This window comes from Entelurus aequoreus, linkage group LG22, assembly GCF_033978785.1.
Source record: "Entelurus aequoreus isolate RoL-2023_Sb linkage group LG22, RoL_Eaeq_v1.1, whole genome shotgun sequence".
Lineage (NCBI taxonomy): Eukaryota > Metazoa > Chordata > Actinopteri > Syngnathiformes > Syngnathidae > Entelurus > Entelurus aequoreus.
The window spans coordinates 28,221,046-28,245,327 of NC_084752.1; the positions used below are offsets into that span (position 1 = coordinate 28,221,046).

The 24,282-nt window shown below is 39.6% G+C and overlaps 1 protein-coding gene across 1 annotated transcript in view; it reads right to left on the bottom strand.

Moving 5' to 3' along the window:
- Nucleotides 1-24,282, bottom strand: part of LOC133639463 (zeta-sarcoglycan) — a 945,127-nt gene that overhangs the window by 176,426 nt on the left and 744,419 nt on the right. The window lies entirely within an intron of this gene.

Sequence of the window (24,282 nt, forward strand, 5' to 3'; positions counted from 1 at the left end):
TGAAGTGTATGAATGTACTCAATTTGAGCCTGTGGACAGATCTCCTAATTTTTGACACGAAAACATGTTTATACACACAATGCAATTAATAAAGAGTAAAACGATGACGTGTGTTTTTTAGACAACAACAATAACTAGTGGTATATCAATATAGCACAACATCATTATTTAGTGATGTAAGAATTTAACGTTCATCAACGATTTAGACAATGTTATTGACATGTAAAGTAGCAATTAAAAATAATTCACTGCCTAGTTTGTATATACAGTAAATACCATATTTTTCCCACCATAGGGCGCACCAAATTATAAGGTGCACTGCCGATGAGCGGGTCTAGTCAGGTCTATACAAAAGGTGCACCGGATTACAGGGCGCAATAAAGGGGTCATATATATATATTTTTTCTAAATGTAAAACACTTCCTTGTGGTCTACATAACATGTAATGGTGGTTCTTTGGACAAAATGTTGCATAGATTATGTTTTACAGATCATCTTCAAGCCGCTTCCTGGCAGTCGCTTCAGGATGCGCCGTTTCGGCAGCGTCTTTTCTCCGTCATCTTTGTTGTAGCGGTGTAGCGTGCAAGGACGGGAGTGGTAGAAGTGTCAACATATGGTGGTAACGGTTTTAATGACATTCAGACTTTACTTAAATCAATAACGGAGCAGCATCTCCTCATCCGTGGCTAACTAGTGCAATAACAACACCGGAAATGTGTCCCGTAATAAAGTTCCTTGGGTGAATAATGCAAACTCACTATACCGGTATGTTTTAGCGCTTTCATGGCGGGTTTACTGACAGATATAAGTTAGAACTTTACACTACTTTATATTAGGAATGGCAACAGCGGAGGATGAATGTCCCATAACAAGAAGATAGAGAAAAAGAAGAAGCTTACGACTACGTTGTCGGCACGGACTACAAAAGCGGACACGTGCAAATTTTCAGGACTTATGCAGATCCCAAATACAGATCAGCAGGTACCAGAAGGTAAGCAAAGTTGCTTTTGCATAATATTGCGAAACAAAACGCCAGATAATATGTCTTACCTTATACACACACCATAATAATACTTGTATGTTGAAGCACAGTACAATCAAGCGGTGCGGCTTCATAGCCTACCAAAGTTGTACTAAAACATTTTGATAGATTTTTGAGCGGCGTGTGTAATGTTCTGTATTTTCAATGGAACATATACAATTTTGGTGTTGTTTACTTGAGTCATATTGTAGTCTACACGTATCTCTTATATTTGACTGCCATTGGTCACACTTATCATTTCACCATGTACCAAATAAAATTGCTTCGAGGTTGGTAAGCACAACCAAAATTGTTCCGTACATAAGGCACACTGAGTTATAAGGCGCACTGTCGAGTTTTGAGAAAACAAAATGATTTTAAGTGCGCCTTATAGTCCGAAAAATACGGTAGTCAAAAAGTTAACTGAAAAAGCTATATTTTTGTACGTCTCTGACGATCATAATAACCACAAGTGTTGTTTAAACACATTAAAACATTAACAACTACACCAAATAGCAGTGGAAAGTTTAAGTTCTCTGTTAGAACTGGAGCTTGAAAGTTATTACCGCTACCTTATTAGCATGTAGCATTCTTCTTCTTTTTCTTCTTTAAGTTTTCTGGCGGGTGGCAGCGTTAAGTTAGAACATACATAGCGCCACCTACTGTACCGGGGTATGAAGCATGGGTTCATTATCTATATTTTCTCACGATTATTGAAAATAATAATGATGAATATATAGCATGTAGAATTATTCTACTGTATTTACATTCTCGTGTAGCTAAACACGTTGAAATGAACACAATCGCCCCCTAGTGTACGAGAGGCACACTGCATATGGTAAACGCTCCCATTAAAGATAGAGCATGGAAACAGGAACTTTACATGAATGTGTGAAAATAGAAGAAACTGAACTATTTGACAAGTCAGACTAATTTAAGGCATGGAAATGTACTGAATATAAGAAGTGACTTGATGTCAGACAAGGTGTTATGGTTGGTTCTCCCAAGATGCAGCAGGGACTCCGCAGGCAAGGTGCAGGTGAGACAATGATTTATTGTCCATAAATCGTTCCAAATACAAAAATACAGGAAACAAACAAAAGAGATGTGTGCTGATCGCACGGGACGTTAAGGCAAAAACTTAGCACAGGAATCATGAGCAAGGAAACAAGAAATCAGCCAATGTAACTGTTGCATAATAATAATAAATAATAATAATAGATTGTATTTGTAAAAAGCACACTGTAGCACTTTGAGATTGTTTACTCAATATAAAGTATTAAAAAAATAAAGAGATAATAAAGAAATAAATAAAAATAAAAACTAGAACAGCCAAATAGCTATAACTAGTATGCATATATCTAAAAAAAAAGGCTTTTTTAAAAAGAAGGTCTTTTAAGCCTTTTTTAAAAGCATCCACAGTCTGTGGTGCCCTCAGGTGGTCAGGGAGAGCGTTCCATAGACTGGGAGTGGCGTAAAGCAAACAAGACAGCCAGACCGAGTGTGGCGAAAGGCAGGAATAAATAGCTCTCTGATTAGTGCCTGACAGCAGGTGAGCGTCCCAGACACTAATCAGAGGCAGGTGAAACTAGTCAACACCCATGGTAACCAAAACACTCAAACTCAAGGGTGCTGAAAACAGAACTGAGAGAGTCAAAACTAAACAAAACATGATCCGGGCAACGGATCATGACACAAGGTAGCACAACTCTTCAATATTTTCAACATTAATATCATGCACTGGCATTTGTGTCGCTAGAAATGTTCACATTTTAGTCTACAACAATTCCACTTTCAGCGAGAGACGTCACGTTGCAGTGAATTGTAAATTATAATACACACACACATGCACACACACTAACACACAAACCAACTAGGGTTATAGTCCAATTAAATATTAGCTACTAAATATATTAGAAGTTCAAGTTAGTCAGAAGTTACTCAATACTTGAGTAATTTTTTTCCACGGAATATTTACTCGTACTCAATATTTACTCTTACTCAATTATTTTGATGGCTATTTTGTACTTTTTTTTATTACTTTCCTATTACTCTAAAGCGGGGTCAGCAACCCGCGGCTCTTGAGACACATGCGGCTCTTTAGCGGCGCCCTGGTGGCTCCATGGAGCTTTTTCAAAAATGTATGGAAATGGAAAAGAAATGGGGTGAAAAAAGTTTTTTTGTTTTAAAGTGGTTTCTGCAGGAGGACAAACACGACACAAACATTCCTAATTGTTAGTAAGCCTACTGTTTAATATGTTTGTGTTTATGCGTCACTGTTGAGAGTATTTGGCGAGTGCTGTTTTGTCCTACTAATTTCAGCGGCCCTTGAACTCACCGTTGTACGGACTGTGACTCAACAGTTTGTTTACATGTACAACTTTCTCCGATGCTGCCACTGAAAGATGTGTTTTATGCCACTCCTTCTTTGTCTCATTTTGTCCACCAAACGTTTTATTCTGTGTGTGAATGCACAAAGGTGAGCTTTGTTGATGTTATTGACTTGTTTGGAGTGCTAATCAGGCATATTTGGTCACAGCCTGACTGCAAGCTAATCGATGCTAACACGCTATTTAGGCTAGCTGTATGTACATATTGCATCATTATGCCTTGTTTGTAGGTATATTTGAGCTCATTTAATTTCCTTTACTCATGTCCTCTGTGTATTTAGTTAATTTTTCCATGTTTAATGACACATTATCTGTATGTAATATTGGCTGCATTTCTGATAGTTGTTTGTGTGCCATGTTGTTCCAGACCACAGCAAATGTTACCCAGCTTGCAAATATTGTAATAAATCCATTAGAAGTAGACAGCCTGCCGTATCCTTTAACTTGGACACACACATCTATACCTTTGGGCATTCTAAGACAGTCATTTTCAGGAGTTATCTCATCCTGTGAGAAGTTTTACTAATGTTTTCCAATGTTGTAAAAATGTGTAGAATAAATATTACATTTCAACACTTCGGTCAAGGAAGATTTATGTCAGCCGGCAACACAGTCATTTTGATAGTTGGTTAATATAGACACTTACATCATGTGTTGCCATTATTATATCACTTATATACGTCTTTGCGGCTCCAGACCGATTACTTTTTTGTATTTTTGGTCCAATATGGCTCTTTCAACATTTTGGGTTGCCGACCCCTGCTCTAAAGTAATGGCTACTCTACCAACCCCTGAACAGCATCCATTAACCTTTAGCTTTTCAGTTCTCTAATTTGAGCCTTTTTATAATCCTAATTTCTAAGCAACATTATCCGGACACCAAAGAAATGAGGTGAGTAATTCCCCCACCGATAAAAGCGAATGTAATTGGTGGGAAAGTTAAAGACGATGATAGCGATAAAATGAAGTTTAGGACACAGTACCAAAGCAGATATAAAATGAATGTGTTTCTTGAAGAAAAAGATCCACGCTTGATTAAAAAAAAGGTTGTATTCTACTTTGATACAAGTACAGTTTTGGGAACATTGCGTTCCATGACCGAGCTCATAACTCAGTCCACTCATACACTATATTGCCAAAAGTATTTGGCCACCTGCCTTGACTCAAATATGAACTTGAAGTGCCATTCCATTCCTAACCCATAGGGTTCAATATGATGTCAGTCCACCTTTTGCAGCTATTACAGCTTCAAGTCTTCTGGGAAGGCTGTCCACAAGGTTGCGGAGTGTGTGTATAGGAATTTTCCACCATTCTTCCAAAAGCGCATTGGTGAGGTCACACACTGATGTTGGTCGAGAAGGCCTGGCTCTCAGTCTCCGTTCTAATTCATCCCAAAGGTGTTCTATCGGGTTCAGGTCAGGACTCTGTGCAGGCCAGTCAGGTTAATCCACACCAGACTCTGTCACGAGTGAGGGAAGAGTGGATCGTGAGATCGACAGGCGGATCGGTGCGGCGTCTTCAGTAATGCGGACGCTGTATCGATCGGTTGTGGTGAAGAAGGAGCTGATCCGGAAGGCAAAGCTCTCAATTTACCGGTCGATCTACGTTCCCATCCTCACCTATGGTCATGAACTTTGGGTTATGAGGTGGTTTGGGCATCTGGTTAGGATGCCACCCGAACGCCTGGCTACGGAGGTGTTTAGGGCACGTCCGACCGGTAGGAGGCCACGGGGAAGACCCAGGACACGTTGGGAAGACTATGTCTCCCGGCTGGCCTGGGAACGCCTCGGGATCCCCCCGGAAGAGCTGGACGAAGTGGCTGGGGAGAGGGAAGTCTGGGCTTCCCTGCTTAGGCTGCTGCCCCCGCGACCCGACCTCGGATAAGCGGAAGAAGATGGATGGATGGATGGATGGGTCTGCTTACAATGGAGCATACTGGAGTCGCTCTATTCTGCATATAAAAGCTCTTTAAAACATCCAAACACCTCCAATAAATGTTTGTATACACAGTGTAAGTGTATATGTAATATAGTAATAAGCACACTTAATATTTATATAGTTTGATTATTATAAGCATACAACATCACTGATTATTACTCACTGCAGACTTTATGAGAGCCAACATAATAAAACATCACACACTGTATAAGGTCTGCTGTCACTAAGATGCCAACTGATAGAATCTTGTTATATTCCCGTTTAGATGAATATTGACTCATAACCCTCGCGAAGTAAGGGTGGAGGGTGTGGAACCAAGCGTATTTTTGTGTCGTCCTCACCATTTCCGGGTCTGAATTGGCTTTCAAAGTGTACCAACTTTCTATGATCCAGGTGTGAGGCATTATTTATGATGTACAATAAACTTCCACGAGCAGGGAAGCGAGGAAGCAGCTTACCAGTCGATGATGTCAACATTGGCACACTATCTCGTGATCACGGTGCGGCTATAAATAGTTTGTCTGTGTTAGCACTTATGATAACAATATCACAATTATTTGGTTATTATTCAAGTCACAAAATGTAAATTGAGTATTTATTGCACTTTTTGGATGGTTATTTATTGGATTTTATAGGCGGATAAGAGGTAATGCCATTTATTGCATTTTAAAAAAGTAAACCAGTCGTCATGTCTCTCATAATGATTGTAAAAGATCATAATTTCCAAAAAAGTACAGTTCCCCTTTAAGTTTAACTACATTATGTTCTGCATTGTTAAATGCTAGGGTATCAAATTGTGACAATTGTGACATTAACGGAACTAATCTTTTGACTGGCTCATTAACATGAACCGAGGGATTGGGACATTTGAGTCAGTTATTTAGCGTGAGAATGAACAAACATTTACATCACTAAGACAGAAACGTGCGTGTATAATTAGCAGTGTGGACGCGGAGGGGCGTGGGTGTCCTCTCTGCTTGGACTGCGGTTGAGACCGCTGCGCGAGGCGACTGTCGACCTGACCGCCTGTGAGGAGGGGTTTACGGCAACACCCCCGAGTTTATTTGCGAAGAAGAGTTGGAAGGTCACCAGATTGAGTGAGACAGTCGCCAAGTGAACAACGCAAGCTGCGCTTTGTCACAACACTTTAGTACAACACACACTTTCAGAAAAAATAAGCCTATTTGTCCAATCACATTGTGGGTATATAGACTCTTTGTTTTCTCAGTTTCTACAAAAGCCAGAACCAGTGAAGTTGGCACGTTGTGTAAATCGTAAATAAAAACAGAATACAATGATTTGCAAATCCTTTTCAACCTATATTCAATTGAATAGACTGCAAAGACAAAATACTTAACATCCGAACAAGAAAACTTTATTTTTTGCAAATATTAGCTCATTTGGAATTTGATGCCTGCAACATTTTTTTTAAAAGCTGGCACAAGTGGCAAAAAAGACTGACAAAGTTGAGGAATGCTCATCAAACACTTATTTGGAACATCCCACAGGTGAACAGGGTAATTAGGAACATGTGGATGCAATGATTGGGTATAAAAAGCAGCTTCCATGAAATGCTCTGTCAGTCATTCACAAACAAGGATGGGGCGAGGGTCACCACTTTGTGAACAAATGCGTGAGCAAATTGTCCAACAATTAACGAACAACATTTCTCAACAAGCTATTGCAATATACGGTCCGTAATATAATCAAAAGGTTCAGAGAATCTGGAGAAATCACTGCACGTAAGAGACAAGACTGAAAACCAACATTGAATGCCCGTGACCTTCGATCCCACGGGCGGTACTGCACCAAAAAGCGTAATCAGTGTGTAAAGGATATCACCACATGGGCTCAGGAACACTTCATAAAACCACTGTCAGTAACTACAGTTTGTCACTACATCTGTAAGTGCAAGTTAAAACTCTACTGTGCAAAGCGAAAGCCATTTATCAACAACACCCAGAAACGCCGCCGGCTTCACTGGGCCCGAGCTCATCTAAGATAAACTGATGCAAAGTGGAAAAGTGTTCTGGGATCTGACAGTCCCCATTTCTAATTGTTTTTGGAAACTGTGGACGTTGTGTCCTCCGGACCAAAGAAGAAAAGAACCATTCGGACTGTTATAGGCGCAAAGTTGAAAAGCCAGCATCTGTGATGGTATGGGGGTGTATTAGTGCCCAAGACATGGGTAACTTACACATCTGTGAAGGCAGCATTAATGCTGAAAGGTACATACAGGTTTTGGAGCAACATATGTTGCCATCCAAGCAACGTTACCATGGACGCCCCTGCTTATTTCAGCAAGACAATGCCAAGCCACGTGTTACATCAACGTGGCTTCATAGTAAAAGAGTGCGGGTACTAGACTGGCCTGCCTGTAGTCCAGACCTGTCTCCCATTGAAAAGGTGTGGCGCATTATGAAGCCTAAAATACCACAACGGAGACCCCCGGACTGTTGAACAACTTAAGCTGTACATCAAGCAAGAATGGGAAAGAATTCCACCTGAAAAGCTTCAAAAATTGATCTCCTCAGTTCCCAAACATTTACTGAGTGTTGTTAAAAGGAAAGGCCATGTAACACAGTGGTAAAAAGGCCCCTGTGTCTACTTTTTTGCAATGTGTTGCTGCCATTAAATTCTAAGTTAATGATTATTTGCAAAACAAAATTACGTTTCTCAGTTCGAACATTAAATATCTTATCTTTGCAGTCCATTCAATTGAATGTAAGTTAAAAAGGATTTGCAAATCAGTGTATTCTGTTTTATTTACGATTTACACAACGTGCCAACTTCACTGGTTTTGGGTTTTGTACTTAGCAGAGCTAAAAGTTATAATGAGCAACGCATTGCGTGCTCACCAAGTTCCCTAACAAACACTGAATCCCTCAAGTCTGTTTGTTTGAAGGAATCTTGTTTTTTCTTAATGACGATCTAACTTATTTGTATATACTTTATTCATCCCCATGAGGAAAGCTAATTTACACACTTTCCTACATGCATTTAACAGTACTTGACAACAACGCTTCTAGGACCTTCCAGTAAACATCTCTCCGGTAAACACGCCTAATTTACAGATTATTTCTGCTGATGTAAACATGCGCTTCAATTTGCTGGTGGGGCGATACACGGCCTTCACAAATTGCACGCGGTCCTTGCCAACGAAATAATGGTGCCGTGAAAAATACACCTCTGCTTAGATTATTGCAGACAATAGTTTCCCTGCTTGAAGAGTTCATTAGTAGCAACATGCACTTTAAGAGATGAAAAGTCAATATGACATTCAGTGCATAAACACACACGCTCACATACATAATGCTGTAATGACTCCCACCAATGCCAAGAAACTGGCAGACAAAAACAACCCAAACCTGAGGAAGGACTGCTCGGGTAAAACAAAAAAATATTGCTGATGCTGCACAGCTGGGGTTTCACTTCTCGAGCTTTTAAAGGCCTACTGAAACCCACTACTGCCGACCACGCAGTCTGATAGTTTATATATCAATGATGAAATCTTAACATTGCAACAAATGCCAATACGGCCGGGTTAACTTATAAAGTTTCCCGCCAAACTTCAGGTTGAAAACGTCTATGTATGATGACGTATCTTTCATTGAACCGGAAGTATTGGTACACCATTGAATCCAATACAAAAAGTTCTGTTTTCATCTCTAAATTCTACAGTATTCTGGACATCTGTGTTGGTGAATCTTTTGCAATTTGTTTAATGAACAATGAAGACTGCAAAGAAGAAAGCTGTAGTTGGGATCGGTGTATTAGCGACGGACTACAGCAACACAACCAGGAGGACTTTGAGATGGATAGCAGACGTGCTAGCCGCCGACCTCACCTTGACTTCCTCCGTCTCCGGGCCGCCGACCGCGTCTATGATCGTCGCTCCGTCGATCGCTGGAACGCAGGTGAGCACGGGTGTTGATGAGCAGATGAAGGCTGGCGTAGGTGGATAGCTAATGTTTTTAGCATAGCTCTGTGAGGTTCCGTTGCTAAGTTAGCTTCAATGGCGTCGTTAGCAACAGCATTGTTAAGCTTCGCCAGCCTGGAAAGCATTAACCGTGTATTTACATGTCCATGGTTTAATAGTATTGTTGATTTTCTGTCTATCCTTCCAGTCAGGGGTTTATTTATTTTGTTTCTATCTGCATTTAAGCCTGATGTGCTATCACGTTAGCTTCGTAGCTAAAGAGCTTCGCCGATGTATTGTCGCGGAGATAAAAGTCACTGTGAATGTCCATTTCGCGTTCTCGACTCTCATTTTCAAGAGGATATAGTATCCGAGGTGGTTTAAAATACAAATCCGTGATCCACAATAGAAAAAGGAGAAAGTGTGGAATCCAATGAACCCTTGTACCTAAGTTACGGTCAGAGCGAAAAAAGATACGTCCTGCACTAAACTCTAGTCCGTCGCTTTCACGTTCCTCATCCACAAATCTTTCATCCTCGCTCAAATTAATGGGGTAATCGTCGCTTTCTCGGTCCGAATCGCTCTCGCTGCATTGTAAAAAATGGGGAAATGTGAGGAGCCTTTCAACCTGTGACGCCACGCTACTTCCGGTACAGGCAAGGCTTTTTTTATCAGCGACCAAAAGTTGCGAACTTTATCGTCGATGTTCTCTACTAAATCCTTTCAGCAAAAATATGGAAATATCGCGAAATGATCAAGTATGACACATAGAATGGATCTGCTATCCCCATTTAAATAAAAAAAAATCATTTCAGTAGGCCTTTAAACAATCAGCTGCACTCTTAAAAATACAAAGGTACTGTGCCGGTATGACGCTTGTTGCTGGGGTTGTACCTTTCTGACAGACATTTCTGTAACCGTAAGTCTAGATCCTTTTGTGTATCTTATGATATACTTTTTTATCCTCCAAGATAAATTCTCAATTTTGAATTTGTAATCGTTATAACCCCCTCACACTGTAGCCGACAGCCCAAAATTCTTCTTATAGTAGTAATCGCTCTAATAGCGGATAATAATGGGATGATGTACCGTATTTTCCAGACTATAGGGCACATCAGTATATAAACCACACACCCTAAATTTGGGGGAAAACATATATGTTTCCATATATTAGCTGCCCAGGACTATAAGCCGCAGATATTGACGTTGCAAAATTAGTTATTTACACAGAAATATTCTGCTAATGTTTATTTACATACCTTAAATGTTTTCCAAACTGCCTGTAACATGGCAGTAAAATGGATGATCAAACAAAACAGAAGTCATCATCATGGCTAGCTGCGAAAGCTCGCTCTCCAACCAGCTAAACAGACTCAATAACTCCACGGTGATGTCTTGATGAATTTACTGAGGACTTTATGAAACTGAAAGAATGCAAAAAGAATGCCGTTGTAAGTTAATAATATGAACACACAAACACTTGTGAACGTGTTGGCATATTAGCTCATGCTAACGACGCTAGCTTCATTACATTACGATATAACGTACAGATATGCAGAGGTGGGTAGTAATGCGCTACATTTAATCCGTTACATCTACTTGAGTAACTTTTGGGATAAATTGTACTTCTAAGAGTAGTTTTAATGCAACATACTTTTGCTTTTACTTGAGTATATTTATAGAGAAGAAACGCTACTTTTACTCCGCTCCATTTATCTACATTCAGCTCGCTACTCGCTACTGATTTTTTATCGATCTGTTAATGCACGCTTTGTTTGTTTTGGTTTGTCAGACAGACCTTCAAAGCAGGATCTATGCATGCCTGCGTTTCACCAATCAAATACAGCCACTGGTGACGTTTCACTCTGTTTCACCAATCAAATACAGTCACTGGTGACGTTTCACTCCGTTTCACCAATCAAATACAGCCACTGGTGACGTTTCACTCCGTTTCACCAATCAAATACAGCCACTGGTGACGTTTCACTCTGTTTCACCAATCAAATACAGTCACTGGTGACGTTTCACTCCGTTTCACCAATCAAATACAGCCACTGGTGACGTTTCACTCCGTTTCACCAATCAAATACAGTCACTGGTGACGTTTCACTCCGTTTCACCAATCAAATACAGCCACTGGTGACGTTTCACTCCGTTTCACCAATCAAATAAAGCCACTGGTGACGTTTCACTCTGTTTCACCAATCAAATACAGCCACTGGTGACGTTTCACTCTGTTTCACCAATCAAATACAGTCACTGGTGACGTTTCACTCCGTTTCACCAATCAAATACAGCCACTGGTGACGTTTCACTCCGTTTCACCAATCAAATACAGCCACTGGTGACGTTTCACTCTGTTTCACCAATCAAATACAGCCACTGGTGACGTTTCACTCTGTTTCACCAATCAAATACAGTCACTGGTGACGTTTCACTCCGTTTCACCAATCAAATACAGCCACTGGTGACGTTTCACTCTGTTTCACCAATCAAATACAGCCACTGGTGACGTTTCACTCCGTTTCACCAATCAAATACAGCCACTGGTGACGTTTCACTCTGTTTCACCAATCAAATACAGCCACTGGTGACGTTTCACTCTGTTTCACCAATCAAATACAGTCACTGGTGACGTTTCACTCCGTTTCACCAATCAAACAGAGCCAGGCGGTCACATGTGTTGCACCATTCCTGCTTCCGGTTCCCAGACCGTAGTCGAGTAGCGCAGGGGAGGCACTCCTCCAGGACCGATGTATCTCGGGGGCAACACCCTTCACTCTACCCGGCAGTGGGTCTCCACAGCTCCAGACTCCAGGTTAAATGAGGAGTCCGGCATGGTCCCTTCCTAACAGGTATTTACTTCCCAACAAAGTCAAAGAGATATCTTTTAAAATCATTCATCGTTATTACCCTGTAAAGACTGTGATGGTTAGATACAAGAAGGACATTGATGTTACCTGCACCCTATGTAACATGCATCCAGAGACTGTTTACCACCTGTTTTGGACTTATATTTTTTGCATTCTATTTTAGTTACTTTGGATTTACAACCCCCTGGCGCAGTTTTGTACTGTTTTTGTACTTACTTTGATTATTATTTTCAACTGTTTGTAAATGTTGAAATTTATAAATAAAAGGGCCACACACACACATACGCTACTCTAATAACACATGATCAACTGCACATAAAGTTTCAGCGGCAAACAACAACAATGGCGATGTTCATGCTTCAGACAACCAAAAAAACAGTTATGTAGTGTGTTGTCAAATGTGTCTCCCCAAACAAGTGGACATTTCACCTTACATGAACTCAACGTCAAATTTGAGTAGCGTTAGTAGATATTTTGGCTGTCACCGTAGGCTGATGTTAGCTTCCCTGCTATGAATCACTGTCAAATGTACATCGTGTGGGGACATTTATTAACGCACTGCAGCCTCATAAACAGACAGACAGACAGACACACACACACACACACGCGCACAGTCGCACACACACTCACGCATGCATACAAACACCAATCAGAAGTGCACAGTGTGTTCTCAGGTGCAGCCCACACCTATCAGAGTTTATGGTTTGCGTAAAGGCGAACTTGTTATTTTCCTCTGCCTACTGAGCCTATGGTGCTGTTAAGTTATTGTGGCTCAATTTGCCTTAATTTTTTATTTTATTTTAATGTATTATTATTTAATACATTATTATTTTATTTGCTTAAGAGATATTCCTAGCTCTGAATTTGTTCATTGCTATTGTTATGTTTTTGTGCATTATTTGTTGCCGCCATCATTAAACGAACAGGTTACTCATCAGTTACTCAGTACTTGAGTAGTTTTTTCACAACATACTTTTTACTTTTACTCAAGTAAATATTTGGGTGACTACGCCTTACTTTTACTTGAGTAATAAAACTCTAATTTAACAGTACTCGTACTTGAGTACAATTTCTGGCTACTCTACCCACCTCTGAGTAGGAGACATGAGAGAAAAGGGTCACAGCATAAGCAGAATTTATACCATACCTGGGCAAATTAAGGCCCGGGGGCCACATGCGGCCCGTTGAGCTTTTCAATCTGGCCCGCCGGACATTCCCAAATAAGTTTTTTTAGATTTTTAAGATGGAAAGTGTAGCTGCCATTATGATGTGCAGTGATGTTTTCTAATGACCGTAAGTCTTCAACTATACAAAATATTTCAATGCTTGGAATCTGCACTTATGGATGATATACTAGATTACTATGGTAATCTAATTAGTTGCTATGGTCATCTAATTAGTTACTATGGTAATCTAATTAGTTGCTATGGTCATCTAATTAGTTGCTATGGTCATCTAATTAGTTACTATGGTCACCTATTTAGTTACTTTGGTCATCTCATTAGTTACTCTGGTAATCTAACTAGTTATTATGGTAATCTACGTCACATCAGCTCAGACGAGGCACCGAGCAGTGTGGGCGGGAAGTGTTTCCACAGACGCGGAAGGAGATTTTCACAACAAAGTTCTAAAGCTTAGTGATCAATAGAATAGAACAGAAAGTACTTTATTGATCCCTGGGGGAAATTCAGCAAGTATCAGATGTATCAGATTTAAGTTCGGGTTTATTGTGTACCCTTCGCATTCATATTTCACTGTTTGTTGCATTTTTGTTGTGTTTCACTTGATTGTAAAATATGTCGATCGAAAGGGGGTGTGGCGTTCATATGTTGTCAATATTCAGTGTTTTTTATCGTTCATAGAAAAATGTAAAATTCCATTAAGTTTTTTAAGGCGGTCTGTCATAACGTTTTTAGCATTTAATCAGACATTATTGTGAGGTTTTGTATTAGTGTTCCTAAAAATAGATATACCGGCCCCCAGACACATTTTTTTCTCTAAATTTGGCCCCCGAGTCAAAATAATTGCCCAGGCCTGATTTATACTGTAATGGTTTTGAGATCATGCGGTTCGTGGCATTTCATATTTTATGCTACACCAATTGGAATTTACCAGGAATATGTCCATTCCTTTCCATGGCAGGGATTCCACTGCTCAGGCTGTTACATCACCACCTAGGTGGGTGAAAGGGTAGGGCTTCAAAACCCCAAGTCCACACATCATCTTTATGGCTTGCCATTAAGAAGACAAAGATGAAAGGTTCTCACTCACATAAAATGAGCTGACAGCGACAGGGAGGATGGAGAGAAAGAAGAGAAGGACGGGATGAAAGGAAGTGAGTGAGAGCAATAAAAAGGAGATGAAGTGCCCAAGGCCAACACGCGTACTTAGAACACTTTCTGCAGCAGACGGATCCTCAAGGGAGCTCACATGTTAACTGTGTTTTTGAAACTTAAGTTGAGGTACTTACAAAGTGAGTGTTTTTATCATCACAGGGAGATTTTTTTAAAAAAGAAAAAAGAAAAGAAACAAGACAACCAGTAGAATGCCCTAATGCGTGCCAACAGGGCACTGAGCTGGAAGACTGCGCTGAAACCATTACTCTGATTTAAATACCTTTTTTCAGAGCGCTCATTTCAACATATTAGGACAAAACAATAAGCAGAATTACAACCAAAACAAAAACAGAGGTGTCAGAATCAGCTGTTGCTATTATCCTACAGTAGAATATGCTTTGTGTGGCCCTAAACAAGATTTTGTTTGTGGGCCCCAATATTATTTTTTCATCCACCCCACCTTGAACCTAACCTCACCGCCCCACAATACACACTTAGTATGTTTACATGCACTTAAAAAAACAAATATTGACTTAACATGGTTGAAACTAATGTTTTGTATACAAATTGTAAGGTCTCCAATGTTTTGTATGTAAAAAAACATGAACAAGATTTTTGACTTTGTAAAGGTGGGATTTAGATACCGTATTTTCCAGACTATAAGGCGCACTTAAAATCTTTAGTTTTTTCTCAAAACTCGACAGTGCGCCTTATAACCCGGTGCGCCTAATGTAAGGAATATCATTCAATCAATCAATCAATGTTTATTTATATAGCCCTAAATCACAAGTGTCTCAAAGGGCTGTACAAGCCACAACGACATCCTCGGTACAGAGCCCACATACGGGCAAGGAAAAACTCACCCCAGTGGGACGTCAATGTGAATGACTATGAGAAACCTTGGAGAGGACCGCATATGTGGGTAACCCTCCCCCCTCTAGGGGAGACCGAAAGCAATTGATGTCGAGTGGGTCTGACATAATATCGTGAAAGTCCAACACATCAGCGACAGTCCAGTCCATAGTGGGGCCAGCAGGAACCATCCCGAGCGGAGACGGGTCAGCAGCATAGAGATGTCCCCATCTGATGGACAGGCTAGCGGTCCACCCCGGGTTGGGAGCAGAGTAGAAAAGAAAAGAAAAGAAACGGCAGATCAACTGGTCTAAAAAGGGGGTCTATTTAAAGGCTAGAGTATACAAATGAGTTTTAAGATGAGACTTAAATGCTTCTACTGAGGTAGCATCTCTAACTTTTACCGGGAGGGCATTCCATAGTATTGGAGCCCGAATAGAAAACGCTCTATAGCCCGCAGACTTTTTTTGGGCTCTGGGAATCACTAATAAACCGGAGTTCTTTGAACGCAGATTTCTTGCCAGGACATATGTTACAATACAATCGGCAAGATAGGCAGGAGTTTGACCGTGTAGTATTTTATACGTAAGTAGTAAAACCTTAAAGTCGCATCTTAGGTGCACAGGAAGCCAGTGCAAGTGAGCCAGTATAGGCGTAATATGATCAAACTTTCTTGTTTTTGTCAAAAGTCTAGCAGCCGCATTTTGTACCATCTGTAATCTTTTAATGCTAGACATAGGGAGGCCCGAAAATAAAACGTTACAGTAATCGAGACGAGATGTAACGAACGCATGGATAATGATCTCAGCATCGCTTGTGGACAAAATGGAACGGATTTTAGCGATATTACGGAGATGAAAGAAGGCCGTTTTAGTAACACTCTTAATGTGTGACTCAAATACGTGTGGTTGAGCTCACCCACCTCAAAGCTATTTTATTTGGTACACGAAGTAATGATAAGTGTGACCAGTAGATGGCAGATAATTATATACTGCCAATATGACGGCAATATGTCTCAAGTAAACAACACCAACATTTTAAATGTTCCATTGAAAATATAGAACATTACACATGGCGCTGAAAAATCTGTCAAAATGTTTAGTACGACTTTGGTAAGCTATGAAGCCGCACCGCTTGAAGGATTGTCGGCACATTAAACATATAAGTATTATTATGGTGTGTGTATAAGGTAAGCCATTATCAGGCGTTTCCATCCATCCAACCATTTTCTACTGCTTGTCCCTTTGAGTTGCAGGGGGTGCTGGAGCCTATCTCAGCGTTTTGTTTCGCAATATTATGCAAAAGCAACTTTTCTTACCTTCTGACACCTGCTGATCTGTATTTGGGATCTGCGTAAATCCTGAAAAATTGTGCGCGTCCGCGCCGACGGCATAGTTGATAAGCTTCTTATTTCTCTATATCTTCTTGTTATGTGACATTCATCCTCTGCTGTTGCCATTTCTAATATAAAGTAGTGTAAAGTTCTTACTTATATCTGTCAGTAAACTCGCCATGAAAGCGCTAAAACATACCGGTGTAGTGAGTATGTATTATTCACCCAAGGAACTTTAGTTATTAGAGAGTTCCGGTCGGACGGTTTTTCACGGGTCACATTTCCGGTGTGGTTGTTTCCGGATGAGGAGATGCTGCTCCGTTAATGATTGAAGTCAGACCACAGAACACTTTTACACTTTGTATGAGTCCATCTTAGATGAGCTCAGGCCCAGCGAAGCCGACGGCGTTTCTGGGTGTTGTTGATAAACGGTTTTCGCCTTGCATAGGAGAGTTTTAACTTGCACTTACAGATGTAGCGACCAACTGTAGTTACTGACAGTGGGTTTCTGAAGTGTTCCTGAGCCCATGTGGGGATATCCTTTACACACTGATGACGCTTGTTGATGCAGTACAGCCTGAGGGATCGGAGGTCACGGGCTTAGCTGCTTACGTGCAGTGATTTCTCCAGATTCTCTGAACCCTTTGATGATATTACGGAGCGTAGATGGTGAAATCCCTACATTCCTTGCAATAGCTGGTTGAGAAAGGTTTTTCTTAAACTGTTCAACAATTTGCTCAAGCATTTGTTGACAAAGTGGTGACCCTCGCCCCATCCTTGTTTGCGAATGACTGAGCATTTCATGGAATCTACTTTTATACCCAATCATGGCACCCACCTGTTCCTAAGTTGCCTGTTCACCTGTGGGATGTTCCAAATAAGTGTTTGATGAGCATTCCTCAACTTTATCAGTATTTATTGCCACCTTTCCCAACTTCTTTGTCACGTGTTGCTGGCATCAAATTCTAAAGTTAATGAATATTTGCAAAAAAAAAAAATATGTCTATCAGTTTGAACATCAAATATGTTGTCTTTGTAGCATATTCAACTGAATATGGGTTGAAAATGATTTGCAAATCATCGTATTCCGTTTATATTTACATCTAACACAATTTCCCAACTCATATGGAAACGGGGTTTGTATTTAAACTCCCTTATTTTTTTTAAAGTTTTTTATTTTACGAAATGTTGTGACACATGTCATACAAAGTATCAAGAATGCGTGTTTTAATAATCATACAACCACTTAAATATTTCAAGTTTCACTTTACTTCATAATGTAAAGTAGAAATGTTACCTGATTTGTTTAGGTTATCATTGGATGAAAATAATCATAATACATCATTCCTATAGTTATTATTAGTGGATCTAATGGGTGGGAAGCCTCCCCTGTCTTTGAAAAAAATTGTGACCACTCGGTTTTGGACTTTAATCAAGGTTCCTTGAACGTACCACAATTATGTATAATGAGACGCAGAAGTGAAACTTTGTCTGGTGCCACAAATGTATCACATTTTTATCTTCGTTCTATAATCTCATCCTCGTTCCCAAATGGTGACGCTGGGAATGAATGCATATATTTGTGCTTTCATGAATTGTGTGATAAGTCAAGTGTTCAATGCTGGGGTTGTCACTACCAGGAGGAATAAACCCCGGGGGAAGGACATACATTCATACATATGACATACATTCATACAGTATCCTGCTCACAGCCAGATTAGAGTTGCATGTGAAAATGATGTAATATTTTGTTAGCAATCTACATGCTAAATGTAAACATGCCAGCAAAAGAAAGGATACCTACGACTTGAATTCTTGTTTGATTACTCAATGTATTATTACAACACAGGAGAGCTACTTGTGGTAGCAGCCACGTGACACAAAGGGCCTGATTTACTAAGATCCAAATACCACGCACTAAAAAGTGTGTGCAATCTATAAGAAATTATGTACTACAGTATTAGTGGGCGGGTTGCGTGTGATCTACTAACACTGACAGTGCAATTGAAAAATGGTGCAGACCGCCCTATTTTTGTGAGGATTTTGAATATTTGTTTGTGATTCGTCACATGAGTTATCTCATTATTTTTGACAGCCTTAAAAAACACATTATTTTTGTAGGATTTATACCATACCATACCATACCAACTTTATTTATAAAGTTTATGACAACACCAAGCAGTAGGCTGCGAAGGGGCACGGTTTTATATTTGCATCCTTATGTGTGTATGAGAGAAAAAGCTATATGTGGTGCAGAGTCAGCACAAAGGAAACTGGGAGACATGGCAGCCCAAGACTGGGGGATTTCCAGAGGATCCTCAATAATTCCATTCTGTTCCATTCCATCTTATCAAGAATCCACTTAGGCCTTTAAACAATGTATACGTTTGGGTGTGTGTGTACGTGTGTGTGTGTGTGTGTGTGTGTGTGTGTGTGTGTGTGTGTGTGTGTGTGTGTGTGTGTGTGTGTGTGTGTGTGAGTGAGAGATTGTGAGGGTGTGTGTGTGTGTGTGTGTTCTTGTATTTTCTGCCTAAACCATTGCATCTAATAGAGAATGTCTCATTTGCACCCTTGGTGGTGAAATCTATCAAAATGAGGGTGGTCCCAAAAAGGAGGGATTTTTCAAATTGACTGTGTGTCGGTTTTAAAAGTGCTCCCCCTCTGGTCGACATATGAAATAACAAGTGTGTGTAAGAAATTGAAATGCGCCCCCTTTGGCCAAAATGAATCAAAACAATTTATAAAATATGCATTTAGAGACATACTGCAATAACTTGAAGTAAATAATGAAGATTCAAAACCAATTACAAACAAAACATTCCAAAAAAAAAATAATTAACTAAAAGCAGTTTTTTGTCTCAAAATGTGTCGACTTTTTACTTATAAAATTGGGAACACTTTATCATATTCTTTCTGTTTCTGTAATATTGTAATATTTTCTCGTAAAATCATTACTTTTTTATGTTAAATGATTACTTTTTCATGCAAAATGGCCAAAATTAATCAAAACAATTTAAAAAATATGCATTTAGAGACACACTGTAATAACTTGAAGTAAATAATGAAGATTCAAAACCAATTACAAACAAAAAATTCCAAAAAAAATAAATAATTAACTAAATGCAGTCTTTTTCTCAAAATGTGTCGACTTTTTACTCATAAAATTGGGAACAATTTCTTATATTCTTTCTGTTTCTGTAATATTGCAATATTTTCTAATAAAATTATTAATTTTTTATGTTAACACTAGAAGTCCCAGCATTTTTCTGTCTACCTAGAAGACCCAGAGAGGGGTCATTTGGCCCGACGCTTTTCCCGAATACACTAATCACTCATTTTGTTATGGTAATGAGGCTGTTAGGGGCAGTTTGTCTAGGTAGACAGAAAAATTATACATGTGGGAAATGCCGAAAGGAGCAATGGCAGTGCCAGGATTGTGAGTGACTGCTCAAATGTATGTCAGTCACGTTTACATGGACATGGTTTTTCATTCTTTGTAAATATGCTTTTTTCTTTGTAAATTTTTTTTTTAAACTATTTTTGGCACACAAAAATAACAATTGCTTCTGCAACAACCCTCCACACCAAAACTGGGAAAACAGTTGCTTTTTCATTCTTTGTAAATATGTTTTGTTTTGTATTTTTTTTAACAATAAATGTCAGAGTGTTGATCCCTTCATTCTGTTGATCCTTGCAAAAACACACACAACCTACCTCAGAACTAAAGCTTGAGCTGTAAGGTCCCCTCCCCCACACAGGCTCAAGTGGCCCCCTGCCGTGTGCCACTAACAGCCACATTTTCATAACAAAAGGAGTGTCCACAGGGGGGACTAGGGGTCAAATGACCCTCTTGTGTGTTTTCTAGGTAAAAGTGTCAATTGACCCTTCTCTGGGACTTCGTGTGTTAAATGATTACTTTTTAATGCAGAATGGTGACATTTGTCATGCAAAATTCTGAATTTTCACAATATTGCAAATGTTGTTGTTGTTGTAAAATAGTGACATTTTTTAAAATTAAAAATATGACTTTTTTCATAATTTTGCTAAGTAAAATTCCAATTAATATTAATATTGATATATCTATTCATAAAATTGCCAACATTTTAAGCTTTTTTTGAAAAATTGCAACTGTTATTGAGCACAATTCCAACTTCTATCAAAATATTGCACAACTGTTCAGTTTTTCTTGCAAAAGTTGGACTTGCGTTAAGTAAAATGACGACTTTTATCATAACACTGCCAAAATTCTAAGTTTTTTTTCGTGACATTATGACCTTTTTCTTGTGAAATTCCAACTCATTTTTCACAACAAGCTTTTTCATATTGACATAGTATGTATATATTATTAATGTTGTAAATACACATCTTTATGTATCTAGAAAGGGTGGTCCTAAAGAGGTAGGCATTATTCGGAGTTCTCAACAAATACAAACACGTGTATGTGTGTGTGTGTGTGTGTGTGTGTGTGTGTGTGTGTGTGTGTGTGTGTATGTGTGTGTGTGTGTGTGTGTCTGTGAGTGCGTGTGTGAGTGTGTGTGCAGGTGGGGAACCTTTACTCAAAGTATCTGTGTGAAGACAGTTGTCACAAGATCTGTGTGCACTGCATTTTAATGTGTATCTAAAGGCATTTGTATGCAGGAGGAAACTCCTAACTAGCGCCTGCCTTGTCCAGTGTGTGTGTGTGTGTGTGTGTGTGTGTGTGTGTGTGTGTGTGTGTGTGTGTGTGTGTGTGTGTGTGTGTGTGTGTGTGTGTGTGTGTGTGTGTGTAAGTAAAGGTAGGTCATGCAACAGAGTTCATGTCATCCTCTAGCGGCCTGGCTAAATTGACTGCAGACTGTCTTGCCGACCAATTTTACAGACTGATTCTGCCGACTTCAAGATAGCCATGCAGACTTACTCACATACATCAGAAAATAAAGTTGCTTTCTAGATGAGCCGAGCTGCTTCTGGGAAGCTTTAACAGCAAGAAAAGAGCTGTCAGGGATTTTTAACCTTCAAAGTCCTATAGAGAAGGCAACACTGTGCATATGTATCAACTAGGGCTGTGAATCTTTGGGTGTCGCACGATTCGATTAAATATCGATTCTTGGGGTCACGATTCGATTCAAAAACAATTTTTTTCCGATTCAAAACGATTCTCTATTCATTCAATACATAGGATTTCAGCAGGATCTACCCCAGTCTGCTGACATGCAAGCAGAGTAGTAGATTTTTGTAAAAAGCTTTTATAATTGTAAAGGACAATGTTTTATCAACTGATTGCAATAATGTACATTTGTTTTAACTATTAAATGAACCAAAAATATGACTTATTTTATCTTTGTGAAAATATTGGACACAGTGTGTTGTCAAGCTTATGAGATGCGATGCAAGTGTAAGCCACTGTGACACTATTGTTCATTTTTTAAATTTTTTATAAATGTCTAATGATAATGTCAATGAGGGATTTTTAATCACTGCTATGTTGAAATTGTAACTAATATTGATACTGTTGTTGATAATATTCATTTTTGTTTCACTACTTTTGGTTTGTTCTGTGTCGTGTTTGTGTCTCCTCTCAATTGCTCTGTTTATTGCAGTTCTGAGTGTTGCTGGGTCGGGTTTGGTTTTGGAATTGGATTGCATTGTTATGGTATTGCTGTGTATTGTTTTGTTGGATTGATTAATGAAAATAAATAAATAAATACATGAATAAAAAATAAAAAAAATAAATTAAAAAAAAATGAAAATCGATTCTGAATCGCACAACGTGAGAATCGCGATTCAAATTCAAATCGATTTTTATGAGTGAAGCAAATAGAACTAGATGTTTCAATCCCTTTGGTAAGTAGGAACAATCATGACGGTAGCAGTCGGTGTGGAGTGGTGAAAGGGAGGGTAAGTATGTCATTGGGGTCATCGGGTGGGCACCCTGCTTCATCGACGTTTCGTTGTTTGAAGCCCACGACGTCTCCAGAGGGTTCAACCCAGCGTCCCAGGTACACCCCCCTCCATGCCATACCCTCCATATCCTGTCGGACTCTGCATGGCAGGGACGTCCTTTTCCCTGAGTCAGGCCAAAGCCTGACCGCATACCATTGTCTCTTATTTTACTGCCCAGTTGGGGTCCTTACGCTGCGGAGGGAGCGTCCCTTAACCCCCATTTTTCTAAACAGACTGATGGTAGATGTGGCAACAAATCACCTGCATCCCACCTCTACTGGGAAAATGCTGGTCTTCCAGCCGTTCTGGGATGCTTAAGCTGCCAGGTCAGAATATTTGTCTTTTTTTTCTCTCGTAAGCCTCTTCAACCCCTTCTTCCCATGGTACTGTCAGCTCCACGACATAAACCGGCTTTGCTGTTGGAGACCCCAGGACCATGTCTGGCCGGAGTGTTGTAGCCATTATTTGTGGGGGAAACACAAGCTTATCAAGGTCTACTTCCAATTTCCAATCTCGAGCCGACTGCAGGATACTTGCATTATTTGGTGTCGTTTGACACTCTTGATGTTGGCCAGCTGGTACAAAATGTGTGAAGTGGAATAGTGAAAATAGTTATATTCCAAATGAGGATCCTTTACCTGGGATTAGGGTTGTACGGTATACCGGTATTAGTATAGGACCGCGATACTAATGAATACGATACCGTCTCTGAAACGTACCGATCCCGCACCCACCCCGGCGCCCGCGTCGAAGTCACGTCCTGACATTGCTTGGTTTAAGAGCAGAGGAGCATGTTCGGCGGCACACAATCACTGAGTACTTACAAGCAGACACAGTGTGTAGACAGAAAAGGGAGAACGGACGCATTTTGGCTTAAAAACTAACTATAAAGGTGAAGTTATAACACTGAAACGCCCTCAGGAAGAGATGCTTTAAGACATGGCTAGCTAGCTAGCGGCTAAAGTCCATCCGCCGTCTGCAGTGTTTTAGCTACTTCTAAATCACTAATCCTCACCTCCATGGCAACAAATAAAGTACGTTTCTTACAAGTATCATCCCTGCAGGATGAGGAATAGCTAAACATGCTTCACTACACACCGTAGCTCACCGGCATCAAATCTTAAACAAACGCCATGGGTGGATCTACACCTGACATCCACTGTAATGATATCAAGTACAGGCACATATCTAGTCGATACTACTATGATTTTTATGATCTTTCGTTTGTTTTAAAATGTATATTATGTTTATAAACTCAGGAAATATGTCCATGGACACATGAGGACTTTGAATATGACCAATGTATGATCCTGTAACGACTTGGTATCGGATTTATACCCAATTGTGTGGTATCATTCAACACCAATGTAAAGTATCAAACAACAGAAGAATAAGTGATTATTACATTTGAACAGAAGTGTAGATAGAACATGTTGAAAGAGAAAGTAAGCAGATATTAACAGTAGATGAACAAGTAGATTAATAATTAATTTTCTACCACTTGTCCTTAATAATGTTGACAAAATAATAGAATGATAAATGACACAATATGTTACTGCATACGTCAGCAGACTATTTAGGAGCCTTTGTTTGTTTACTTACTACTAAAAGACAAGTTGTGTAGTATGTTCAGTATTTTATTTAAGGACTTAACTGCAATAAGAAATATATGTTTAATGTACCCTAAGATTTGTTTGT